Here is a 26,715-nt window from a genome sequence, read left to right as displayed (position 1 = left end):
TCAGCTCTCTTGCATGTATTATTTAATCTACAACCTTTCTAGTGATTTTAACACAACCACCTAGCACTAGACTTCTCAAATATGTATTTGAGTCAGGAGTGCAAACAAGCATGTGCAACTTGTCCTACCAGTAAGGAATGAAGGCAAAACCAGAACTCTTCACTGTGCAGTGCTGGCAAGAGCCCGTTCCAATCACTGTTTTCAGAAAATCATTTCAGCATCATAAAAATGTGTCATCAGAAGACAAAAAGAATCTCAGTCCTACTTTTCCTGATTTTCAACAACTGCCTCTCCCTAAGCAATTTCATCAGTTTAAACAAGAAACCTCATCAAAACCTGAGGCCATTCTTGAGCACAAATTACTACACATCAGGATGAGAGAAAGAGACTCTAGGAGCTGAAGAACTGGTTCTTCTGTTTGAATGACAGTACATGCTAGAATCATAATCTGCAGTTAATCCTGCACTATTAGCATAATTTGAATTAAAATGCCTGGTGCAATAGTAAATTAAGAAACCATCATATATACAATCACAGGCAAATGCAGGGTATTACTCAGAGACTGCATGTATGAATCCTCTATAATGATCAGTATTCACTCATCAGGAACATGGGCCAGATTTTAGAAGTGTCAGTAGTTAGGAGCTCCCCTTAGGCATAAAAGGCTGCAGTTCCCAAACACGTTCATCATCCATCAGTTTATTGTGAGAACAATGGAGTGACAGTGGGCTAAGCTCTTCTAAAAACCTAGTCCCAAATGAGTTCACAGAAATTCAAAGGAATTGAAATAACAAGTGGATGTAGCATTTACTTGAACATTTTATGAATTGAAAACATCTGTTCCTATTATTCTTTTAATAAACTAGCAGTTTGGTGTTAGAAAGCTTCTGTTGCCAGTAGCTCTCATCAGCAACACAGCCATCCAAAAGCCAGATTCTTACTCAAACATTATAAACTATTTACCATCTAAAAAAGGAAAACTTCTCTCCAATCACAGTAGAGAAAAACATCTTTTCATTTTTTAAACAGATCTTCACCATCAAATTCTTCTAAGTCAAACAAACATTTCTCCATTTTTTTTCCTCCATTACTCCATATAGAGAGGAGGAAAGGGGAATCATAAATGGATGTGTAGACTTTGAGAAAAATGGCACATGAAGACAGAGTATTTTAGGTCTGAACCCAAAGCTTCTCAAAGGCAATGGCATTTGATTTTTATGTGGACTTCCACAGACTACACATTTCACAGGTAATAACTACAAAAGCCTGAGATTTACCAAAGTATAGGAAAAGGACAGAGACTCTGGTTATGTTTCATGATGCTCTGGGATTTGCAATGGGTTGAGTTTAATGTCAAAAATAAAAAGGTTTTCTTTCTAAAATCTAAAAATCTAATCAACTTTTCTGGCACGTAAAGTTCATTCAGACTGCTTTCAATGGAAGAACACTTCTTGGCTATTTTCTCCTTACCCTGCAGAATTCATACTGATTGTAGGTGTGGTCACCTGCTTATCAAATGATAGCTGCATGATTTTACTCGTTCAAAGCTGTATCTCACCCCAATCACACAGGCACAACTGCAGAAGCCTCACACTGATACTCCTTTTAAACTGTGCCTTATCTTGAGTGTGCAATGGGCAACAAGGGCAAATGCAGAGGGAGGAATGCAGTATTAAAATATGTGCATATGTATGTATATGGGTCATGTACAGGAGACTTTCTCAACAGATCACAAAAGAATAAGATAAAGTAACTGCAAAAGGAATTAATGGCATTTGGACATATATGTGTGAATACACTTGTTATTGGCCTGGAATAATTCCACAACATCACAAAATATTCTTTTCTACAGGGACAGTGGTCATAAAATATATTGCACTTTACAGAGGGCATCTGTCATTGCCCTGTAAAGTCCACAGCAGTATTTGTACAGCCTTCAACAATAACTGAACCAGGATTGCAATAAAACAGCTCTGCATTTTCTGATTATATTGCATTTGTCATTAAAATATCATGCACAGTTAAATGGTTATTGTTCAAAGAAAAAGACTGTGGGCAGAATGCAACAATGTTGTTCTGAGGCAACATTCTCAGCCCCTCCCAAGGTGCTTTTTCCAGATATATCTCTCCTTTCTATTAGAAAAACTAATCCTGAGCTGGAAACTACCTATCATTTTTAAATTAACTTGTTCTGGAAAAGAGCAGATCCAATATTATGACCTTACAGGCTATGTAGCTTGTTGGTAAAAATTATCCTTGAATTGGAAAATCAGTTTTATTGATCCTGTAAATAACAGCTGAAAACAACAGCTATCTGTCCCCTGTGCAGACACCACCACCCCACCACCCCCAAACATATCCAGCCTATCTGTTCAGCAGCTGAACATCAGTCATGCTGTTTTCTTACAAAGGGTTAGCCAGGCTGGCTCTTCCTAAAACAGAGGAGGTAAGGACAGAATCAATCAACAAAGCTCCTCATACTCTTCTGCAAGACATTTCCCCACATATTTATTAATGCTGTAGCAGCACCAGCCCCTACTGTCCCAATCCTACAGACTCTCACACTGCAGAGCGGCCCCCTGAGTGCACAGAGCAATTAATTCCCAGATTTCAGCCTCTCCACGATCTATAAATGCACCACAATAGAAAAGCTGATGAATTTGCATGTACAGTAAGCCCTTGGCAAGGGATGGCAGAGATGAAAGACTTCTTCCAGCCTTCTCCTCCACTACACCTTCCATATCTCTGCTGGCAGTGCCAAGCTTTGCACTATGATTAGGATTATCAGAGACAGAGATAATTTACCTATTAAGAATAATTATGGGTAACCTCAATGCCAAATGCTGACAATTAAACTGTAAATCCCATCTTTCATAGAACATTAATCTTCCTACTCTAATTTTAAATTTTCCACTTTACCTATGTAGAAACATATATATATATACATGTATATATATTTCTATATATATAGAAACGTATTGGATTTAAAAATCAAGATATTCAATATTTTCCCTCAATATACAGATGCTGACTGAGAAAAGCAAACTCAAAATTTTCAAAATATGAAAATACTCCAGGGGCATGATTATCTGGTCCACATCCAGCCACTGCAAATTGTCCCACTATGTAACATGCATTACAGAATTGAATCCTGAGACTTAATTTACATATTCACAGAAACCTGTTATTCACAGAAACTGTTATTCATACCACATTACTCCACACAGAAGGATATCACACTACTTTACAGCTTAAACTGACAAGAGGTTTTTTCCTCATCCAACCTGTGAAGTATTTAATTTACTGACTCCTAGTCACCCCTGCCCTTTCATACTTCACTAATTCCTCTGCAGCTTCACAATTTAAACTCCTTAAATGTTCTTAATGGCTATGCTGTTAATGGCTGCTGCCTAGCTAGATAAATTCAGGTTTTGTGTGATCTAAGTCCATCTCTGTACATCTGGGCACATCAAGGTAAATCAAGCTGATTGTACTGTTCTTTCCACAACTCCATGAGTGTTGCTCCAGCACAGACCCAGGCAATGAACCTGGCAGCAGCCCCCCCTCAGGCTGAATGCAGGGATGAAACAAAAGCTGGTACATGTAGCCCAAGTTAATTTTGGCCTTTATTTCACACCATTACATACTTTTCTATGTCCACCTTCCAGCCTGTCGCAGCTTTATTTAAGGGAATAAGCTATTAAAAACCACACAGAACACCAACAGGTCCGAATACCTCTACAATAAATTAGAAAAGCCTTATCTATATATTCAATCTTCCTATCATTTTGGGGCACTCAAGTGTAATAGCATGCAATTTTCCACCTAATATGCACTCAGTGAAGCTAAGTGTGAACATACTTACACATCTTCATACAGTCTTTTGGTCAGAAACTGCAAGGAACTCTAATCAAAGCTCAACTGTAATTTTCATGTGTTATTTTTACTGAAAATTCTTACTATTTTTCTACCTTTCTGGAACCTTTAATCTGAAGACCATGGCCTATTTTTTGTTGTTGTTTCAGAAGATCAGGAAAGCAAAGAAAAAATTTTAATTATTTCATCCAGTACACAAACGCAGCTTTTTGAACAGCACAGCAAGTTTTGAGGGCAATCATCATGCAACAGTACAGGGAAAAGAAGATCAGAGAATATAATCTTCAACTGAATTCCAGTGTAATCCTGATAGAGAATTAAAGGATTTGGAACGGGCCAGAACACTGGAATTAACAACAGCACTCTCCTCTAAAAAAAGCTGTGAAATCCTACCAGCCAGAACAGGTCAGAAGTTCTCATTAGTATCACACCCACCGCAGGCAGCACTGCCAGCCTGAGCTGACTGGATCAACATCTGGGTCAGGTTTTGTTGTGTGTGCTCCCAGTGGCTAGCAGGCAAACTTGTAGTCCACGTTATTTCATCCAAGCTCTGACCTGGCCTAACCTTGGTTTGTGAAATCCAATAAGATCACAGCACAATCTGGCATGGCTGCAAGCAATGTTCAGTCATACTGATACACAACTCCCTGAGGAGCATAATCTGGAAGAAACAACAAAGAAGCCTGCAACAAAGAGAGCCATAAAACAGAAGGACAAATGGCAAATAAAAGAGGAGCAGTATTACAGGATCTCGAATGAAGGGAAGGCCAATACAAAGAGCTGTGCTGTCAGAACTTAGTCTAGACTAAGAAAGAAAAAAATAGGCAAGGAAAAAAAAACTGAAAGAAAAAGCCTGCTTTTTAAAAGCTGAAGTTTCAAAGGTTTCCTTAAACAGCTAGAAAATAGAGTATGCAAAAACCTCTAATGTATGAAGGCCTTCTTTTCTGAAACAGCTGGCAGATAAATCATTGACAACTGAAACACTTCCTGCTTGAAGCAGCAGCCTCTGTAAAGTGCATTCATTTTGGGCCACAGCAGTATTATTCACCATCTTGGACCCAGGCATTGTAGGATATCAGGACATCCTCAATACTCAAGCAAGCACAATGCAAACTCTCCCACATCCCAACATCCACCTTGGGTGGGTCAGATACTTTACACTCATAGCCAACACACCAGAAAGCCAACTCCACTCTTGGCCAGGCATCATAGAATCACAATCACCAGGGCTGGAAGAGACCTTTAAGATAATCAAATCTAACCATCAACCCAGCACTACCACTGCAACCTCTAAACCAATATCACAACATACAGGTTCCTTGACCTACACACAAACTGCCTGATCACCTCTCCAAGGCACCAAAACAACACAGATTATGTGCACAAGCTGGGGGGCCAGATGAGGAAAATAAGAAAAAGGAGAGCACAAGGATGCATGAGACGGCAAGAGAAGGAGAGAGCATGCAAATGTTAAAAAGAGCATGAGGAAGGGTACAAAAGAGTGCACCTGAGAAACTACATGCACACATGAGAGCTTAAGAAAGCATGAAGGAGTACAAGGGAATGCTACAACAGAAAAGAAGTTTGACAAGAAGGATCTACCTGCCCCTTCGCCCCTAGGATTATTTGTCATCTTGGTGAATCTTTAATTTTGCTTTTTTTCTCTCTTATTGTGGCTTTAAAGTCTGACGAGTTTGTGCTGATACGTGGTAAATGTTTGCTCCGTGTTAGATGTAGGGACAATGCAGAACACAACAGGAAGCTGATTTCAGCCAAGACCAACTTTGAACACAGATGCTGCTAACAGTGGAAAACCTTCAGGGATCACTGGAACAAGGTGGTCAATTCAAATGAAATCCAGACATAGGTGTCCACTTCAGATAGTTATTTTGTTAGCTGCCACCTCACCCAGCTTCTTTGCTAACACAGGCAAATACATCAAAGGCAAAAACCAAATAGCCCCATTTAATCTTGTCATGCAAGAGCAAGGTTTATCAGGCTAAATATCACCTTTCTTCCACAATACAACCTCTTTCTGACATGAAATCCAAAACCTCACAGTTGAATGCTGAACAAGTCTTGAAAGGCTCCTTGAAACATGACCACTTCAGCTAAGGATGATAGTAAATAAAAGTTTAAAAATCCCAAAGAATGGAAGCAACAAATTTTTCTTACTTCAAATCCTGGCAAGCACTGTGCTAATTTTAACTTTTCTTCATCTTTAATCTCCAACTTTTGGATTTTAGAAATGGTACACATACACATCTTGGTGACCTGCATCAGGCTCAGGTGACCACGAGACCAGTACAAGACTGCTGAGTTTCACAAGTCCATGCATCCCTATCCTCAGGGACCAAGGAAAACACCTTCCCATGCAGAACATCTGAAAAAATGTTCAATGTTCACTCAAAGAGAAAATTCACTTGAAACAGAATCTGAAAAAACAAAAAAACCCAAAAAAACCCCAACCCCCCCCCCCCCAAAAAAAACAAACACAAAAAACAAAACAAACAAACAAACAAAAAAAAAACCCAAAAAAAACCAAAACCAACCAAACAAAAAAAACCACCAACAAAAAAAACCAACAAAAAACCAAAACAAAACAAAACAAAAAACCACCAAAGTCTTTAGCCCCTCTACGGTACTTATGACCACTGTGATTTTCTAGCCTGGAGATTTAATAGAGTTGGGTTTTTCCTCCACTATTTTTGTATGTGTTTATTTTAAGAGCCTAGAAAATTTTATTCAACAGCTTTTTAATCACATGCTAATTTCTAGCTGTATTTCTCAAATTAGAAAAATCAACTATTAAGAGCCCAGTCAATGTAGAAAAGAACTGCTTACAGGACAAATATGTAAAATAGTTTATCTGGGTTCAGTGTACTGTGCTAAAACAACACTTCATACTGAATACAAGTCACTGAGATTCAGTGTTTCATGAACTGACCCTCCCACATAGGTATTGCTCATTCTAAAGCTCCAAGCCCTTACTTCAGAGGTTCTGGCACCCATCTCCCAACTGCAGAGTACAAGGCCTCCAGAAAAAGAGGCCCAAGAGACTTGACATTCTGCCCACTGAGGTAAATGCAAAGTTTCCCACCACTTAAGCAGGAAATAAGGTCAAGGAACATTTGTCACATGTAGCATAGCTGAAAATTAGGACACATTTCTCAAAAATTTGGCTACAGTTTTCATGCACTTCATTGTCTTCACGTTCAAGGTGACCTGCTTAGACCAGCAAGGTTGCAAAGGTAGAATGGCTAATTAACATTACTCATACTATCCTTGCTGAAGTCACCTGGTGCACCACTTTGTGCCTTCTGATTCTGAAACACACAGTGGACTGATGAAAAGCTTCCCACGATTCCTTTTAAGAGCTATTTAGGGCCCCCCAGTAGCAGCAGGCACTGCAGCCCTGCAGTCCCTGAGCTGTGAGCCTGCAGCCCCCCTGAGCACCAAAGGCAAGGCAGGGGCTGCTCCAGCCCTGCTCCCAAAGGCATCTCAGCCACTGGGGATGGCAAACAGGGCACCACTGAGCCCTCCTGCCTGTTCAGCCTGAACAAGACAGAAAAAACAGTGCTAGAAAGCCTCTCACTCTCAGTAAATCTAAACCTCTTGGTAACTCTGCTTGTGTCTATTCTTACAAGCAACGCTTCAAACTAGGAAAACACTGCAGATCAATATCTATTTTAGCATAAATGTATGCACAGAAAGCTTCTAAATTTCACATTCCCTCAAATCTTCTTCACAGCTTACATTGTGTAACACATGCTAGTCATTTACTCATCTGAGATTTTGGTGTGGGGGTAAAAAAAAAAAAAAAGGAAAAACAAAATTGCAGCCAGATCTTTTTTTCTTTCTTTGCTGACAGATGAGACCCTCATCTAAGCAAAGGACTCAGTAACAGGCTTGAAACACCCTCCTCGATAAACATGCGCATATTTAGGAAATGTGCCAGTCCGCTCCTCTTACCAACCCACGCTGAAGGACAAAAGACAAAAAATTGCCATGGGCATCACATCCTGCATTTACAATTTGCAGAGAAGGGTTCAGGCTGGTACCCACAGAAGGAAACGTGCCTGAGCTGGGAGCTGCTGCTCAGCCCTGTGTTACCTCCCAGCGAGGAGCGGCACAGCCTGGCTGCCAGCTCCAGCCAGATTAGAAATGGTGCTGCCAAGTGTTAAAAATGCTAGGCAACCGGATTGATGGAGAGCACAGAAAGACCTTGAACCTCACCCTTCATCTCGGAGCAGACATAAGCCAAATATGGAAAGCACACAAATTATTAATATACACTAATTTTACTTCTATTGTCAGAAGTGATTATGCTTGTGCATAATAATTGCAATGAGCTACAATAAGAAAACATCAAGTTTTGTTAAAAGCCTGTTCTAAAACAACGACAAAAAATCCCACCCATATTTAGAATTTTAAAGGAGAATAATTGATTTCAAATATATCAAAGACTAATGAAAAATCATCCAAAATTTAAAATATAATTCTCAATAACCAGATTCAATATGAATGTTATTTCCATATATTGCATACAAACTTCAATAGAATTTCACTGCCAGCTGGTTCTGAACTCTTCTTCCCTCCCCTCCTTAACTCAGCAATTAAATTCCAGAAGCAAAACTCTCAGTAATTCTGTCACAGCAGTTCTCATGTTCAAAGTAGTTTCTGGGCATTAAACTCCACAGCAACCCAAGGAAGTCAGCAAAGAAATGTCAGCATTCCCATTTTACACAAAAGAAAAAAATGAAACAGATCCTCCAGAGTTTTTATCCAAGATCAGAGAACCAGTTTTGATTATACACATACTAAGGGACAGATAATCCATGCTGTGGCTTAGCAAAACATTTCTATTTAATAAAGCCCTTAATCACTTGTCTAGAGACTTAAATGTTCCTATATTCAGCTCAAACGAGCGTGCGCATGTTGCCAAATGAATATCCTGATGGAGTCCCAACAAACAAAGCCTCACAACAGTGAGCATCCAGGGTGAAAAAGCCCAGTGAGCAGCATTTTGGGTGAAGTGAGGGGCATCTAGTCTTAAAAATCATGAAGGGCTCGAGCTAGAAGCTGGACTAGAGCCAGAGTCTTCAAGCACAGAGTGATGACAAGGGAGGCAGAGGCACAACAGCCCTATCTGTGCTAGCAAATGACAAGTTCCAGGATGTTCCTGGGTTTTGCAGTGCAAGGACTCACACTGTTAAACTGATAAAGAGAGGACCTTGAGAGGCTTTGGGCTGTAATAAATTGCTCTCCCCCACACACCACACTGGAGTGGCTCAGAGGCTACAAGGCAGGGCCACTTCTCAACAGGCAGCACACACATGGCCACTGTGGTTTGGAAGCTGCAGAATGTCACCCTCATGGGCCTCCTCTCTGTGCCAGCTGCTCCCAGGGCTCCCAAACATCCAGTTTGCCCAGGCAGATGTAGTCAGTGATGCAGCTCATAGGAACCAGTGTGGCACAGTAACACACAGTAACATTCACACTCTGCTATGCCTGATTATGTCAGGGTTTCCTACTGCAGCTGGCAGACACTGGGGTTTGCCAGCATACAGGGGCTCTGGATCCTGTAGAACCAGCACAAGGAAAACAAACCGTGTTTGCTTTTCTAGTCGTAACCCAAGAGGGAGGATGGCAGTGTTTAAATCTCCTCCTCAGAGATTCTGACTACAGCATCCAAATAAACTGTATTCAAATACCATGAGCGACAGACAGCTCTAACTCACACGTCACCAGACATCTCCTCTGTGATTCCCAGCAGTGGACCAGCAAGCCAAGGTCACACACAGGGCTTGCTGCCTGTCTTGGGAGCTCCATGCCAAACCATGTAGATACTCATCTAACATTAGCATCTGTTTGCTTGGCAGGCTCCAAAGGCAATTCCGCTGACAACTCTGAATTTGCCTCTGGGTCTGTCACAAGATCATATAACTCTGGGACTTCTGGGAATGCTTAATACTTCTTTGATGAAGATCATGCATATCATAATATATTAGCTGCATTCTAAGCATCCCTTGAAATCAGTGTTTGTGACCTCTCGGAATTATTCAGGTTGTGTGGCTGGTTTAAGTATGTAAACTAAAGCCAAATTCAAAGATCATGCAAGTAGCTCTTGTTAGCATCAAGATCTCTTCAGCAAGTTTACACTATGATCCCAAGGAGATAAAAATCAGATTTTTTGGTGTTAATATGGATTGCTGTTACTGATGGAACACCAAAGTCTGCCCCCAAGCTTGTCTAAAATGAACAGGATAACTGTATCAGTTTTACTATCACTACTGTTTTAAGGTTTGATAGGCATGTGAAAATAATACGAAAAAAGCCTTACACAACTTTACACTGGTCTAAAAGCTCATTTCATAAGATTCAGTTCATAAAAGGCCAAAGTCTTTACTTTTTACCTATCTATATATATACTATATATATCTATATATACATATAAATACACACACGTGTATGTATCCAACTGAATAAATGTGAGGAAAGATGGGAATGCTCACAGGCTTAAAATCAAAGGCATGCTAAATCACCCTATTTTGTCAGGAAAGACATGAACTCTTGGCCTTGAAACTTTGAATTCCAGACAGCTGTGGTGTGAAAACCAAATGTTAAATTTGGCCTCAAGTTTAAATGTTTAAAAGTTTTATCGTATTTCTATAATTATTCATTAAAAAAAATTACTTAAAGAGAAGAAGGCACTAAAAATCAATGCACCTTTCCCCAGTCTATGTCTGATAAAGAAACTTCAAACACCATTAACAGCCTCAGGAAATAAACATCCCTGTTTTGAGATATCCCCAATGGACATCAATTACATAACAGGACTAGAGCAGCAAATATTACAGATTCTATGGACAATGTCTAAAACAGGAATGACTTGTTGGTCAGGCAGTTTCTGGGTTGTTTTTTTTTAATTTAGGAATGTAGCAGCATGCAGGGAACCCAATCAGTGTAAACAGCCCTAAAAGCTCTTTCCAGTTTAATAATGCAATATTGCAAGTGGGAACTCAGACCATTCCCACCGTGTTTACAGCTATGGAACAGAGACTTCAAAGATTCAAATTTATGTTTTAACACTGAGCAAAATCAATCCTTCTTCATCAAAAGGTTAAATGCAAAATGTGGTTTTTTTTTCATCCTATCGCTGAAACTGAAAAGTCAAAAAGAAAATCATCTGGAGAAACAGACACCACTAATCAGCTGTCTGTCTCCTGTACAAAAACAGACCTAGAGGAATTTTCTCAGGAGGCTCCCCAATTCAGGGGGGCTTCAAAGCAAATGGTGGTGGCTCACAAATCTGCAGGCACCTTCCCCAAGGCCATGCCTCCTCATATTGCTTGAGAACTGCTAATTTGCAGCCCACACAGGTAACATTTACACACCTAAGCCCTTGACAGAAGTGCAAGGCTTCCAGACTCCCCTAATATCCTTGAAGCTGTGCCTTGCAATCATGGCTGGTTGTTAAAATGCAGTCCACAGTAATTATTGCTGTGCTCTCAAGGCAGAGCAGCCTTTGCTGCAATACAGCACTTCTGAGACGTGAGGCCAACTGAAGCCTCAAGTCTATTTTAATCTCACTGTAATTATAAATTATGGATATGTAGTTGAGATGCTTCTGAATTTTTGTTTGCATGAGGGTGTATTTATGCATTGCAGAGGAACACTGCAGAGGAATATCTGAGCTTGAACTGACTGCACTGGCATCAGAGCCATTGCAACAACGGCAGACGCTGTGCCCGAGACATCGCTGCCGTCAGGACTCACTGCCCTGCTCAGAGCTAACAACAAAACAGACCTTCTCACCATCCTTCATTAAGCAATGTTGACACATCCATTAAGTACAGAATGAAGAGAAAAGGTGTTGACAGGTTTCTTCAAGGCAAAACAGAGGAGAAACACACTGGTTAGTTGTTCAAAGGACCGTGATAAGGGAAAAGTACTATTACCCAAGTCAGAACCACAGAGCAGATGCTGGAAAATTTGCCAAAGATTGGTTGAGTGGAGAGAGACATTGTCTTAACCATGCCTGCACCAGCACACAGCTGCCATCAGGCCTCACTGCAGCAAAGAGGACAGCTGCAGACCCTGGCACCATCTCCTAACCCTGGAAGAAGTTGGCTCTCTACAACAATGTTTTGATTTTGCATTGCTATCCCTTAGTGATGCAATATTTATAAGTAACAAAACCTCCTCTTTTTACTTCAGTACATCACTGCACTTTTCTAGGAATGGCACCTCCAATCAAATACATCATTTTTTTAAGTTTAATAGTCTCCTATGCACTTGCATAATTAGCAACTAATCCTTTGGAGAAAGAGGTTTGCCTCTACACATGCTCTGCACTAACTGGAGAGTCCACTGTAAAGCAGTACCATATTGAGTAGATTGTAGGGATTAAGTACATTTTCCTCAAACAGTAAGGAGGATTTCTGTAATCGGCCTTGCAGACAGATCTAGATAGACTGGAGCATTGTGCTATAATGAATGGGATGGACTTTCTAAAGTCAAAATGCCAGATTCTGCATGAAGGTGAGAGTATCACCAGGCACAATAATAAATGGGGAGAGGAGGAGCTGGGGAGCAGCCCTGCAGGAGGGTCTGGGGGTGCTGGCCAGCAGCACCTCAGTGTGAGCCTGCAGGGTGCCCTGGCAGCCCCGAGGGCAAACCCCACCCTGGGGTGCCTCAAACACAGCCCAGGCAGGCAGAGCAGTGACTGTGCTGCTGTGCCCAGCGCTGGGGTGGCCTCACCTGGAGGGCTGCGTGTGTGCCACCTGAGAGGATGGTCAGTCTCTGAATGCCTCCAGAGGAGGGGAACGAAGCTGGTGACAGGCTGGAAGGAATGTCCTGTGAGGAGGGGCTGAAGACTCTGGACTTCTCCAGTTTGGAGAAAAGGACACTGATGGGTGACCTCGTTGCTGTCTGCAGCTTCCTGAGAAGTGGAGAGAGACATGCTGATCTCTTGTCCCTGGTATCCTGTGACAGACCATATGGAAATGGACCAAAGCTGCATCTGGGCAGGCTCAGACTGGACAACAGGGAAAATTTCTTGACTGAGAGGGTGGGAAAATATCAGAACAGGCTTCCCAGAGAGGTGGTAGACGCCCCAAGCCTGTCAGTGTTTAAGAGGCAATGCCCGTAACAAGGCTGTCTAAGTTTGGTCAGGCTGAATCAGTCAGGCAGTTGGACTATGTGGTCATTGCAGAACCCTTCCAGCTTAAGTAGTGTACTCTATTTTTATTATTTCACTGTGATCTGCTGTCATGTACTTTTTTCCCCCCAAACACTAAAAAGAACGTAGACATGAAGACAGAGATGTATCACATTATCATTCACAGATAAAAAACAAAGATAGAAGAAAGAAAATTATTTCCTCAGGATGCTGTCATCCAGAGAGGATAAAGTCAACCTCCTAAAACTTAGTCTGATGCCTCAGAATACACAACAAATTATTGTCTGTTAGCTACTCATGAAAGTGTTCTTGAACCTCCATAATCTTCAATCAAAGTGTGGACTCACATTATGAGAGTGGATTTCAATTGAAATCAGCAGGAAATAGTTTAAATAATGCATCACACCAAATTTTGAATGTGTTTCCTGAATATTCAGAAATGATGTTCACTGCATGCAAAGGAAAAATATAAATTTTACCTTAAAAAAATCACAGGTCCTGCCTCAGAGTCTTATGAAGAGAACTAGCTATTTCATTCTTCCATGCTTAAAATGGAGGCCTGAAAAAAGCAGCCAAGGCCTGAAAATTCTACACATCTGTCTCTCTTCCCAAGTCCTATAAACTCCCAGATTACTTAAAGCAAAAAGCCCTTACAGAAAGACATGAGGAAATACAGAGACACTACTTTAGGCCAAATTAACACACCAGAGAGAAGTACCTACCAGAGTTTTATAAGTGCAATCCAACACTCCCTAAAAGAACTGCAGAACCTGACCTGTACTCAAGTACACTCACACTGGGAAGCTGAAACAGGCAGCAAAACTTCTTTTTCCAGTAATTTTGCTCATAATTTTGGGCTCCTTTCAATAAAAGAGACCTTTTATCTGCCCACTTCCATCACACTGCTGATTGTATACCCTAGGAAACTGTCTGAAATAAACATCTAACTATCAAGCAGTCACTAAAATATTCCTTTTTCAGAAACTAGACAAATGACAATCATTATCATAAAGGCCCTATTATGAGAAAAGAAAATTTCTTGTTGCACTAATGTTTCTCCTGATGATGTGAGATAAAGAGTCTTTCAAAAGCTGTCAGAGTAGTAGCTGGCCTGTTGGAGCTAAAAGCATACTGATAGCTTCAGAAAATCAGACTCAAACCATACAAAAATCTGTATTTTTCTGGTAAAGGAAAGCAGGACACTATGAAGCACACAGAAAAATTTCCAACTCTGGATTTCTTTTTCTTAGTAACTGACAAGATTTACTAGATTTACAGCTGGTAAAATAATGAAGCAAAGAGGCCAGCAAAACTATACAAAGCTAAGAGAAACTGCCTTGTACTAATTAGAAACAATGTGCAGCCCAATGACACTTTATAGACTTCAATTAGCATACTCTGCAGGAAGGAGCTTTCGAACATCTGTATGATGATTATTCTCCACTGGGATGTCATTTACAGTGCAAAGTATTAAAAACAGGGCCAAAAAATCAATTACAATCTTTGTAAATGAGCAGATTCTTTATCTAAGAGATTTGAACTTGTATGTGGAAATTTGCTTTAAATGGAGACAGAATCTGATTTGACAGTGAAAAACAGCAGCCCCTCCGTGTGATTTGCACAAAATTAAACTTAAGGATCATTAAGATAACAATTTGTTTATAAAGTGCTAGAATAAAATATTATTTGAAGTCAAGCCTAACAAAGCAATGACTCACCCCATACCAGATTCAAAGAGAGACTTTCATCATGCAAGTTTTTAGGTAAACATCCAGAAATACAGTCCATTGACCAATATTACTTGGATGATTAAAGATATGTACACACCAGACTAGACATGCAAAAGTAATAGGGAGAGTAGAAAGCAACCAATAACCAGTGAAAATGCTACTTCAACTGGTCCCTATTTAATACATTAGAAATGACAATTAAGGATTTTTGCCTATAATCAAAGGAAGCCAAAATAATGTGGAAAAACATATATTACCAGACAAAAAATTAAAAATTTAAAATTTACCACAGTAAAATTAAAAGGAAAAATCTCACAAACCAATAAAAAGGTTGTTTGAATGGACTGAAGGTCTCTTTTCTCATTTACTGATTTTCAGACATCATTTATCTCAGAGAATATGGTTAGAAGCTATGTGAAAGTAATGCTGAGTTTCATTCAAGAGCAATGACCAAGTGCAGAAAATGGCCAGAAAATTTACCAGCCATTTTATCAGTTTTTAATCACGGTAGAAAATGTGGCAGCGTTAACCTGACTTTGCAGATCACTGATGACCAAGCACCATGAGTATTTCGTGCAGGAAGTAAAATGACTATAACTATTCTCTTGGAAGCCAAACTTATTTGTCTTTGTAGGGGCAGATTAATGACCTACAAATGTATGACCATACTTCACGAATATATGAAAGCATGAACTAATGGAGAGTGCAGACACTTGCTGAGTAATGCCAAAAGCATGCCATTCCTGTGCTTTAAAGATTGTCTCCTCATAATTAAGGAGGTGCTAACCTAAGGCATTGCGTTTGACCTTTAAAGCCCTAGCAACCTGAAAGTCTAGCCAAGAGAGCAGGCTTTCTGTGCTCTTTACCCCTCTTTCCTTTTTCCTTCTGCTTTTACAGCAATGATTAGAGAGGAGCTGTCAGTCCCCCTCAGCCCTGGTGTCATTTGGTCAGACAGGACCTGGACCTATTAAACTTTCATTCAAACTTCACAGCTCATTTCTCCCGGTGGGTACCTGGGGAGAAACTAAAAGGATATCCTGGAAGAGTTGTTTTATGAAGCTACTTCCCTGTTTTGTAGTAGGTTACCTGGCAGAGGAGCAATTTTAAAATGCTAGTGGGATTTTTATGGTTAAGGCAGCTCAGAACAGGATGAGGTGCCAATCAGCTGGGTATAATCAAAGATAAGAGGATGAGGATGCTGTCACGATGCCTGGGCCTCTTCATTGACATGGAACATCATGACTGTCACTGGTGCTCTGGAAAAAGAAACTGCACAACCTATTTAATATCATGTGCTCTGCAGAATTAAAATGAAGTCTGAATTGCACGAGAAAATTCAAGATAACTAGGTTAATGCAGGATATCTGCAGCAGAATTTCAGCTGCACAGCAGTCTTAAGCTATTTTGAGCAGCTGCAACTACTTACTTAAGCAGAATCAGCAAGAGGCCACATTCCATATTGTTTGGGAATAACAAAGCTGGAACACCTCTAACAGGCTACCTAGGGATTACTTCAGCTAAATGCAGCTTTGTTATCAAAAAAGAAAAGATTTTTTTTCAGCCTGACAGCACCATAAAAACTCTTGTTCGCAGTGAATGACACATGAACAGAGACTGGTGTTTATAATTTTCTGCTGGTTAAAGACTCATTCTTGCTCCCATTGAATAAATGAGGCAAACCTGCCATTGATTTCAATCAGACTGTCAGTAGACCTTAAAGATACTAACCATCAGCACTTATTAATATGGAATTATCAGCAGAAAACATATTGACTAGTTGATCTAAATACTTTATCTTCATTCATCAAAACACTTAATCCAAATGAACAGAGACAGAAAACTGAACCCAGACCAAAGGTCAGGCTGAACTTACAAATTGCAATGAGTGCTGATGCACACTACCAGCAGCAGCAGCAGAATAATGTGCATTGTATCCAATCAAACCAATGGACAGAATATTAAATGGCAAACGCACAGCAAGCACACACCCCCACACACCCATCTTGCTTTCCCAGCAGTTCAAATGCTGCCTCAATCACAAACATCCTCCACCTTTTCACATAAAACATGAAAAAAACATTAAAAATTCATTAAACTGTCTCCTTATTTGCTGAAGCTTTTAATTATAAAAGCCAAAAATCAACTTTTGTCACTATAAATGCTATAGCTCTCATAAAAAGCTCTTAAACTCCACTGATATTATTTTAACTTCAGAGAAATAACTGATGTACTATAAAGGAGAAAAAGAGCGGTAAAAAACCCTGAATTTAATTATATGAATGGTATTCTGTATACACTTAATTGCATAGCAGTAACACAACCACTTTCATTACTCTTTATAGCTTCAGATGCCCATTAGCACAATCCCCAAGGTTCCTTATGAATAATTAGATTAGGAAAGGGGGACTCTGATGAAACGCAATAGGATGCAATGCTTATGAAACAGCACATCTTGAATCCAGATGCTGACATGACAACATCATGAAGAGCTAATTTGCACATCCAAATTAATACCATCATGATGATAATATAAAAGAAAGATATGCATATGAAACAAGCGACAGAAAATAATGTCAAAAAGAATTGATGTACTTATATTACAAAAATGCATCTTTTTGACATTTTAACTCAGTTGGAAAGGTGTAAATAGACAAAATGTCATATTCATGAGCATGGAGATACTTAAACAGACTTACTAGAATTTAATCCACTATTTGGCAACACATGGGCAAGCTGTTTAATAAATAGTTATAGCCATCAAACATGTGCAGCACTCACATAAGCAGGTGAATAAATTTCATTATATTTTGTAACACATCTGTTCCTATATGATCCACTGAATGTTTTTGTATTGTTTGGTGCTTCTTAGGTATATACCATCAACTTAATCAGCAGTGATATATTTTTGAAGGATCTCTGCGTGGGACCAAAAAGATGGAAACAAATAGGGTTTAAAAACATTTTAAAGAGAGTCAGATATTTCTGCAGTTGCCCTGAGTTGTATGTCTGTGTGTTTACATGTCCAAATGGTTAAGAAAGATCTCCTTCAAATACACTTAACAGAAAATAACAGCATTTGTGTAGAAAGGCAAATAGTTCGCCTTCCATTTCTGTGTCTCTGTTTCATGTACAGATTAAAACACAAGCCCATGGTACAAGGCTTTGCTGCTCAGACAGTGATGTCAACAATGGCTCCTCTCTCCACATTTTACAGCTTGTAACATGCATGGATCCTGTTTGCCCTATGCATCTGAGAATGAGTTCTGGCAAGGCTAGCACACAGCTTTTAACAAAAGTTCACATCAAGATGATGGGATCGCTTTAGAGTGAAGAAAAATTATCATAAACTTAGCAGAAATGATGACATTACTGAAAAATATGGCAGAAACAGAGGGATAAAAGTAGATAGATGGGACACAAACAAGAGGCACAAAACTGGAGACATTTTAGATATGATAAAACAACAATTTGAAACAATGACCAGAGGAAAACCTCACTAGATTAAAAAACATACATAGGGCTAATAATAGCAGTGTTCTTCACGAAGCATTTAGGAATCTACTACAAAATATCACTGGAACAAGGAGATCAATAGGATTCAAGTGATTTATATACTCATGCACTTATCCACAAAAAATTATTACAACAGTGACAACAACCAAAAATAACTTATGACCAAATTTTACTAACTGACTGACATATGAAAGAGAAAGATATATCAAGAAAAATTGAAAAAAAAAAGAAAATTTTAAAAAAACCTCTAAACACAAACCCAAAACAATTCCATATCTTCACAGCAATCATGTCAACACTGTGGAAAAGTAAACATTTTTCTGGACAAATGACACCCACTTAGAACAGGATAGTAACACACGAAGAACAGCAAAACTTTCCACTTTGTGTAGTTATGAGGAAGAATGCATTATTTTTATACATAATATTACACCTACTACATGCACAACAAAAATTACAGGTACTTCATTATTCATTCTCACAAAATGCTTCCTTTTAAAAGAAGTTTGAAGTGCCAGCTTCTTCATTACCACATCCCTACAGACTTTGCTTACTGAGATTGATCCAACACTGTTTAAATCACTAGGAGTTCCTTCCAGGGACTTCAAGGGAAACAGTACCAGGACCAAAATCTATGAGTGGAATACGTTAACGAAACCAAAAATCAAATAACCAGCAAGACAGAGAGGCAACATGCAGTGAGGAAACGTATGTCAGGCGTAAGTGAAAGCTTCTATTGGTATATGAAAGCATTTTCGTGAGCTCTTGCTCATGAAATCCCGATGCTTCCTGTATTTATCTGCCTTTTTTTGTTACCCCTTGCTGTGCACTGTGTAAGTTACAAAATTCTGATGGCATGTTCATTTTAATCACCTGTAAGGCATCATACACTCCTGTGGCACTGAAGTGAATAAATAACATGAGGCTTTTTATTTTGAGAACACACAGCTAAGTGCTCTTAGTCATGATGCTCTTAGTCATTCTACTCATCAAAATAAAAGCCTCAAATCAATGCAGTCCTTCCTTTGGAAGGCAAAATACTAAAAAGTACATATATTTTTAAAGCTCCTATGCATCATCCTGAAAAGCTGAAGTTGTCAACAGCCTCCAAATGCATGAATTCACAAAACACCCTGCCTAAAGCCAGAGCTGGCACACTAGTTTGTTTCCCTCACAGTGTGCCTGCCACACTTCGTGCTTTGCAGCAGCACTGAGCCCATTTCTGGACTGACATGGTGCAAATGGATGACATTTTAGTTCCTTTTTTCCCTCATCTGCTTTCCTATAATTCTGCATTTTCTGCGTAAAGGTTGGAAGTTCTGCCCCAAAACTTGCTACTCCTGAAACACTGTCAGGTGGTTTCGGGTGGGTTTGGCAGACACTGGCTTCTAAGTATATCAGCCTAGGTCTGTGCAGTAATTTATATGCTGCTAAGATCTAATTAAGTCCATGTACAATTTCATACATGTTTTATCCCTAACTTTTCCTGTGGAATGCCCCTTCATGAAATGTATGATACAATATTAGACCTTATTAAATCAGGAGATACACACAATCTATCAAAAACCTAAAGATCACATATACCAACTTAGGATGTCATCTCAAAACAGAACAACAATTCCTGGCATGAGAAAATTTAGGCAGGCAATTTCTATGAAATCTTTTAATATTTACTTTACGAGATACCAAAAAATTGTAATAGTTAACAAAGGGTAAAATAGTTCTGGAACAGGCCCTAAGCTTTTCAGTGTTTTCAGACTGCAGCCAGAGAACTGATGACAGATCACAACCACCCTGGCAGCTGCCATGGCTTGGCAGAGCTGGGACACCACATGGCATGGATGTAGCATGTACTGTTTTAATATAGTAGTTCTAAACATAAATGTTTTAAAGATACTCAAACATATTAGTAGGACAACAAGAGGACAGCAGAAGGTTGGGTTTACTATTACCTCTGCAATATCCCTGCTGTATACTTTTCTCACATTAGTCCAACAAATTTGCAGAATATTTATGCAGGGTTTTTTAATATAAAGAAATTATGTACAGATAACATTTGCAATAATCATCACTCATCCCTCCTTGGTAGTCTCTTTATTACCCTCATTAATATTGCTTTTCTGTCTACAGACCTGTGCCTCCAAGCGCTTCCCCAATTTCTCTCACCTGAGTAGGACTGTGAGACTTATCTCAAGGGTGATATTAAGTTATGTTCACGCATTACCAACATTTTTATGTACTCATCCAGTCTCTGTCTTTCAGAGATCATAACTGGAGCTTTAACTCTCCTTCTCTGGGAATCAACTAAATGCATAATTTGCCTTAGGATAACACTTCAGTCTATTTAAGTGCATTCACAGTGCTCAGTAGCATAAATTGTTACTAAAAGAAACTCTTGGGAATCCATATGGTTAAACTTTCACTGAAGCCCCCATATCTTCACAGCCACCTAGATTTTATAGTTGCCTAAACACCATGCACATTAAAGTGAGATGTGTATTAAAAACTGCATCTTTAGGTTGTCATAATATCCTGCTCTGAAATAAAAATGAATTAAGTCTAATTAAAAAAGTAACCAGACAAAAAACAAACTGTTAGCAGTGGGGAAAGACAACTATTGATTCCCCTTGTTTAAAGCAAAAATAAAACCAAACAACAACAACAATAAAGTAAGAAAAAGCGTACAAGAAGAGCCATCTCACAAGTCTTTAGCTAGATCTGGAATCTGAGATATAAAAAAAGTGTCAGCTGATGAATTACAAGCTTAATTACATCTGGGATAAGACATATTAGAACCCAAAGGAACAATGATTTGCTGAATGTCAGCATGCTCAGATGCCCACCAGCGAGCAGTCCCTCCTCTGTTCCAGGGTTTCAGTGAAGACAACATACATGTCAACCACAGTAGAAGAAACACAAACTAATGAAACTGTGTGTAAGCTGTAATTACACTGTCTCAGTGAATGGCACTTGGGGTATTGTGAACAGATTGTACATGTTACTTCACACAGGGCCTAATGAAGCGTCCCCTGTTCGACAAACTTCACCTCTTGATTTAATTAACCTTCATACCTACACATGAACTACCTACCAATCATATATGTTGGAAACCCCTCAAATCAGCTGCAGTGCTTTTGAGCTACATCAGAAAAGTAACAGAGGTTTGGTTTGTGTTCAGTTTGCTGAAAAGTGAACAGCAAGGAAATTATAAGGTTCTTAGAAAATAAAAACTCATATGGTGAATTTGGCCCTAAATCACCACTCTGAACATAACATCTAATCCTTTAAATGAAATTGCAATGAAGCAGAATTGATTCATTTACAACAATAAAAAGCAACGAATATTTTACTAGAAGAAAAATAAACATGAAAATAATCTAGGAGAACCAACTTTGTAGAAGACCTCTGGATATTAAAACGTGTTCTGTCTTGTAGAACCAATTAGACAGCTAACTCACATCTTAGGTTTGTAGGCATGACTTTGCCCAATACAAATATATAAATATATAAATATATAAAACTGCATCATTTTCACCGACCCTTAAAAATGGAAAAAATACTCATCATTTTTGCCTCAAATAAAAAATCATCTCACAGACCACAGCAGTTAATCTTTTACAAGTTTAGGACAGAGCAGGCTGCCTACAGCCACCCTCCAGGCCTCCCATTAACCTTCATCTTCATGGTTGCCAGATCAAAATTTTCCTCCTGTACAAATTCCTGCTCAGACCCGAGCCCTCAAGGACAGATCTCTACAAATGCAAAGGGAAGCTCTGTCTGTTCTCCTGGCAGGAACAAACCCAAGGAAGGAAAAGAGCAAACCCTCATTTTCTCTTCTAATGAAGGGCAGCATTTTCTGCTGCTCTGTATTCTGAAAGAACAAAGAGAAAGAATTGCACCTCAGAGAGGCACCTCAATGACACAGGAGCTCTGTATTTTGAAAGAAGAGAAAGAATTGCACCTCAGAGAGGCACCTCAATGACACAGGAGCTGCCAGGGCTGCCCCTGGCAGGCAGAGCTCAGCTGAGTTTCCTTCATGAAGACTTAGTAGCCATTTAAACTACAAAGCAAGATTGACACAGTTTCTCTGCTTTCCTTCCCCCAGGATTAAAGTTTGCATAAGATACTTAATATTTTACTTCATTAAAAAATCAAGTTGAAATTACTTAATGCACAAATTAGAAAAACACTCAGAATTGATCTTGAAAATACAGGCTGCATTGGAGAAATATTAGTAAACTCTACACAACAACAAACAGCAAGTGAAAGCTGCAGAGATAATTTATGTGACTCTCCAAAGTCATTTTAATAGTACCTCTCATAAAAAATTAATCAGTGAAAGTTAGCAAGCATGAAACAGAGGAGGAGAACCAGTGGGCTGGATAGAAGTTGGCTGAAGGTAAAAGAGAAAGTTTGCCAGGCACAGAAAATGAAGACTCTCCTTGTATCTTACAATTGAATCTTCTGTTTTTATATCCAGCTCTAAAGACCTATATTGCAAGAAAAAGAAGTACAAAGACTTCCCTAAAAACCTATGAAGCAACAGGATTGCTGCTTTAAAAAGAACAAAACCAAAACCACATTGAATAAAGCAGAAAAAAACCTCAAAAAAATGCAACAACATTTATGGTTACATTTGTCACTCCACAAGAGAGATTTCAAGGAGGGAGCAGAAACCTGTGTAATAGAGGCCATAAAGCAGGGTTTTAAATTAACTGAGAATTCAGCCAACCTTGACAACTTAAACAGAAGGTACGAGGTCTGTCCTTTTCCTTCACTGGAGCTATGCTATTCATAAGAATATCAACCGACATCAATTTCATTTTGGCATAAAGGATAATAATTGTATTTATGATATATCCCTCCAAGGCAGCAGGTGAGATCACTCAAGAAAGCTAAAATATACCATAATACATGAAAATATTAATGTCCTTTAAACTTGTACTTACTACTTTTCACTTGAGTAGAAAATTTGCAGCTTGTGTAAAGCAATATCATGTTTTGCTTTATATCATTTTATTGAATAACTAAATAAGCAAGTATGTTGCTCACTAATGTAACATGAGAAGTAGCTAAGCACACTTGCTTACCTCCATACACTGCAGCTACTTACTCAAAGGCCATCCTTCACCTTTGTTATTCTCTCCCTGACTCAGTTCTTGGGTCCTGGCTGCATGGTAGTAATTTCAACTTCAAGGTACCAAGATGGAAATATATTGTAATGTCACCAAGTGCCACACTCCAGTGAGGCCAGGGACACAGAGCATGACAAATGACTGCAATTGGTGTGAAATGGTTGAGGGAGCATTTGATACAGGATAGAGTTTGAGCTGCTGTAGTGGTGGCACAGATGGCAGATTGTCCATCACTACCAGGCTGGGGCTCAGTTGACAGCAGAGATGCTGAACTTCCCAAGTGAGCTTTGCCTCTCACCTGGTGGGAAGCTAAATTAGACCAAAAACCTTCAAAATCCTCTGGTAGAAGCCTGAAACTAAAGACTCTCAGTTTCCAAGGTGTCTCATCACAGGCAGAGTATGCACTTGACTCCTGCCATGTTCTTCCCCTCCTCTACAGCATCACCAAACAAGGTGGACACTCACAAATCTCCACACACAGCTCAGCACAGGTTCAGGAATTCACTAAGAATCTGAACACATCTATACCTCAGGGTGCTCCACAACCAGATGTTCACTACATCAACTAAATTAAGTCAGAACTGCATGACTTTATGCCAAAGTACTTCTGACTTGCATACTGCAGCACTCTGTGACCCTGTGTTTCAAATCAGAAGCTGCATCACATGGTTTTAGAAACCTCTATGTGCATTCCCATTTTTTTGAGGTTTAAACAGCTAGTACTGACCCATTAACTATGTACACACCAAAGAGGACTAAAAATGATACATTACTGAGGACCTAGCAATACTGGAAGGCACAGGTCAATCTTTTGGGGATGTCTCCTTGCACAGCTAACTCACAAACTCCTCTGACAGTACCTCATGTGAAAGTCAGTGCTACCCAGATGAGAAGGCAAGGCTGCTGCTGCTACTGCACACACCAAGACTCTTCAGATGTTCACAGCTCAAAGGGCAGGATGAGCAGCCTGGCTGTCGTGGCAGAGGTTGCCACAGAACCCTTCACTGCTGTAGTCTACACTAACACAACTGTGAATAGTCCTGGAAGACCCAAAAAATCAAGGAAACGGTCAAAACACAGTGAAAAGCATTTTTGTTCAAACTGTTATTTCCAGCATTGAAAAAGTAGCTATAGCTTTTATAAACCTCAACATGGAGTTTCCTAAAGTGATCCCTTTCCCATCTGGAATGGTGAAAGAGTAAGATATAGGGTATAATCCTGGATTTCTATGAATTTGGAATGAAAAGGTAGAGAACTAAACTCATGGCAATTTTAACACCCTCAGATTCTGGTAACTGCAAGGAGCTGTCCAGGGTAGACCACTGGGTTTGTTAACATAAAAGTGGCGTGAGTTTTATGTTTTATGCAAGGACAGTGGCCTTACTTCTTAAAAAACAAAACTCTAGATGAACAACATGCCAGAATTCATGTAGCACAAAAAATAGCATAGGCTTCTGGGTTTATAATCAGACTGCTTTTCAAAGTCCAAAGCTGTGAACTAATTTATGGCCCCAGTTCACTTGCACTTCCCACTATGGCAAAACCTAAAGCCAATACAGCTGATATCTGGCTTCCCAGGAAGGGCTTTTCACAGACCTAAGTAAAACGCCCTTTTGCACCCTAAACCAATACTATCATAGATCTTACCCAATAATTAAACGTAGATTCCCCCTTGCTCTTGTTGGCAACAATCAGATGTAATAGAAACAACAGGTGTTTTGTTTTTCCTGAACTCTGAAAAATTAGGGGTTGGTGAATGAAAGGAATCCTCTATTTCTTGTGTACCACAAAAATAAATAAACCTTGATCTGCAAAATCCAAAGCTGTATTATTTGCACTGCTTCAGATTCAGCAGTGAATGGAGGCATTTTACTCTGGTCTCTCTGGTCTTCAGTTTCAGAATACAGTGCAGAGCAGAATAAAGCCACAGACTTGGAAAAGCTATTTATAGTGCACATGCCCCAAGGGGATATCGCTAATAACTAATTCATTTCACATCACACATTTGAATGCAATATGAAAACTTCCCAGTTTCTTATCAGCGCAGGAGAAAAGACCCCGCTGTGGCTTTCTTTAAAATAATTAAGGATTCTTTACCAAAACATTTTAATCAAACTACATCTCCACAGCAGTCTTTTCTTTCCCTGCCTTATAGCTATTTTTTAGGAGGTCCATACCTATTAGGTTTGGATAAAAGCGCTGATAAAAGTTTTGATAAAATGATGCTCACTTTCCTAGATAACACATTTATTTATTAAATAGTTTTCCACAAGATGGATTAAAATCTAATGTATTACTGGCTATATCAGTAGGAAACAAATGGGAAAATCTGCTGAAGAATTCAGTGAGCTATGTATCTGTAATATCTGCATATGATGAGGTTTTGGATTGGGCTAGTTTTTTTCCGTAGAGAAAACAGATCAGCTAAGTGTTATTCCATGGACCAGATTGCTGAATATTTTATTACAAATTATTAAGAATTAAACAACAGACAGGGAAGACAAGGATTTGTAGCACTTGAGAGACATCAATAAGCACACTGAGCTTCTGTTCTGCTGCAAGTGCAGCAGAAACAAAGCAGCAAGCTGACACAATGCTCAGTGTACTGACAGCCTTCTTGCTTCTCCACACCCACAATTCTTGTTTTCTTTTGCTTTTCTTCCACATACTGACACCAGGTGTTAGAACAGCTTGACTCAAGGAGAGTGTCCCAAGAACAGTGTGGTTTCAGCCAGTTCTGGTGCCAAGAAGGTATCAGAAATAAGGCAGCAGGGGAGGCTGAGAGGAGCCCCAGCTGGTGCTCCACAGGAGCTACTATTGCCATGGGACTCTGACAACTCTAAGAGAAGTGTAAGGGTCCTTGGAAACAAAAAGGAATTTTAAAAGTCCAAAAAACCCCACAAATACCACAGACTATCCTATGGCTCAGACTTAGCAATGACCCACTATTTAACCTGGGCCTTCTGTTACTTCTTAATTAAAAGGCAAGTTCTTGTTAACAGGTTTTATGCTTAAATTAGAATTAATTGATATATACAACAAAGTGAATGAACTCCACCAATATGTAATTCAGTGCCCCTAGGGCACTCAGTTTTTACTGAGTAGGATGACAACATCCCAATTTTACCACAGCAGAAGCAGCATGAAAATTGTTTGCAATACACAGTAAACATAGACTGTAACTAGATATTGTAAGCTTACACAGCCTTGTACTGATGTTGTAGGATCAGTGAAAATGCTGGCAAACAACACTGAAGGATATATGCACAGACATCCT

At 39.4% G+C, this 26,715-nt stretch overlaps 1 protein-coding gene across 5 annotated transcripts in view; it reads right to left on the bottom strand.

Moving 5' to 3' along the window:
• Positions 1-26,715, bottom strand: part of PPP2R2C (protein phosphatase 2 regulatory subunit Bgamma) — a 194,488-nt gene that overhangs the window by 55,891 nt on the left and 111,882 nt on the right. The gene's annotated exons all lie outside the window — the stretch shown is intronic.

Source organism: Prinia subflava, chromosome 7 (assembly GCF_021018805.1).
Source record: "Prinia subflava isolate CZ2003 ecotype Zambia chromosome 7, Cam_Psub_1.2, whole genome shotgun sequence".
Taxonomy (NCBI): domain Eukaryota; kingdom Metazoa; phylum Chordata; class Aves; order Passeriformes; family Cisticolidae; genus Prinia; species Prinia subflava.
Note: the sequence above shows the minus strand (reverse complement) of the source record. Positions and strands in the feature narration are given on the sequence as shown.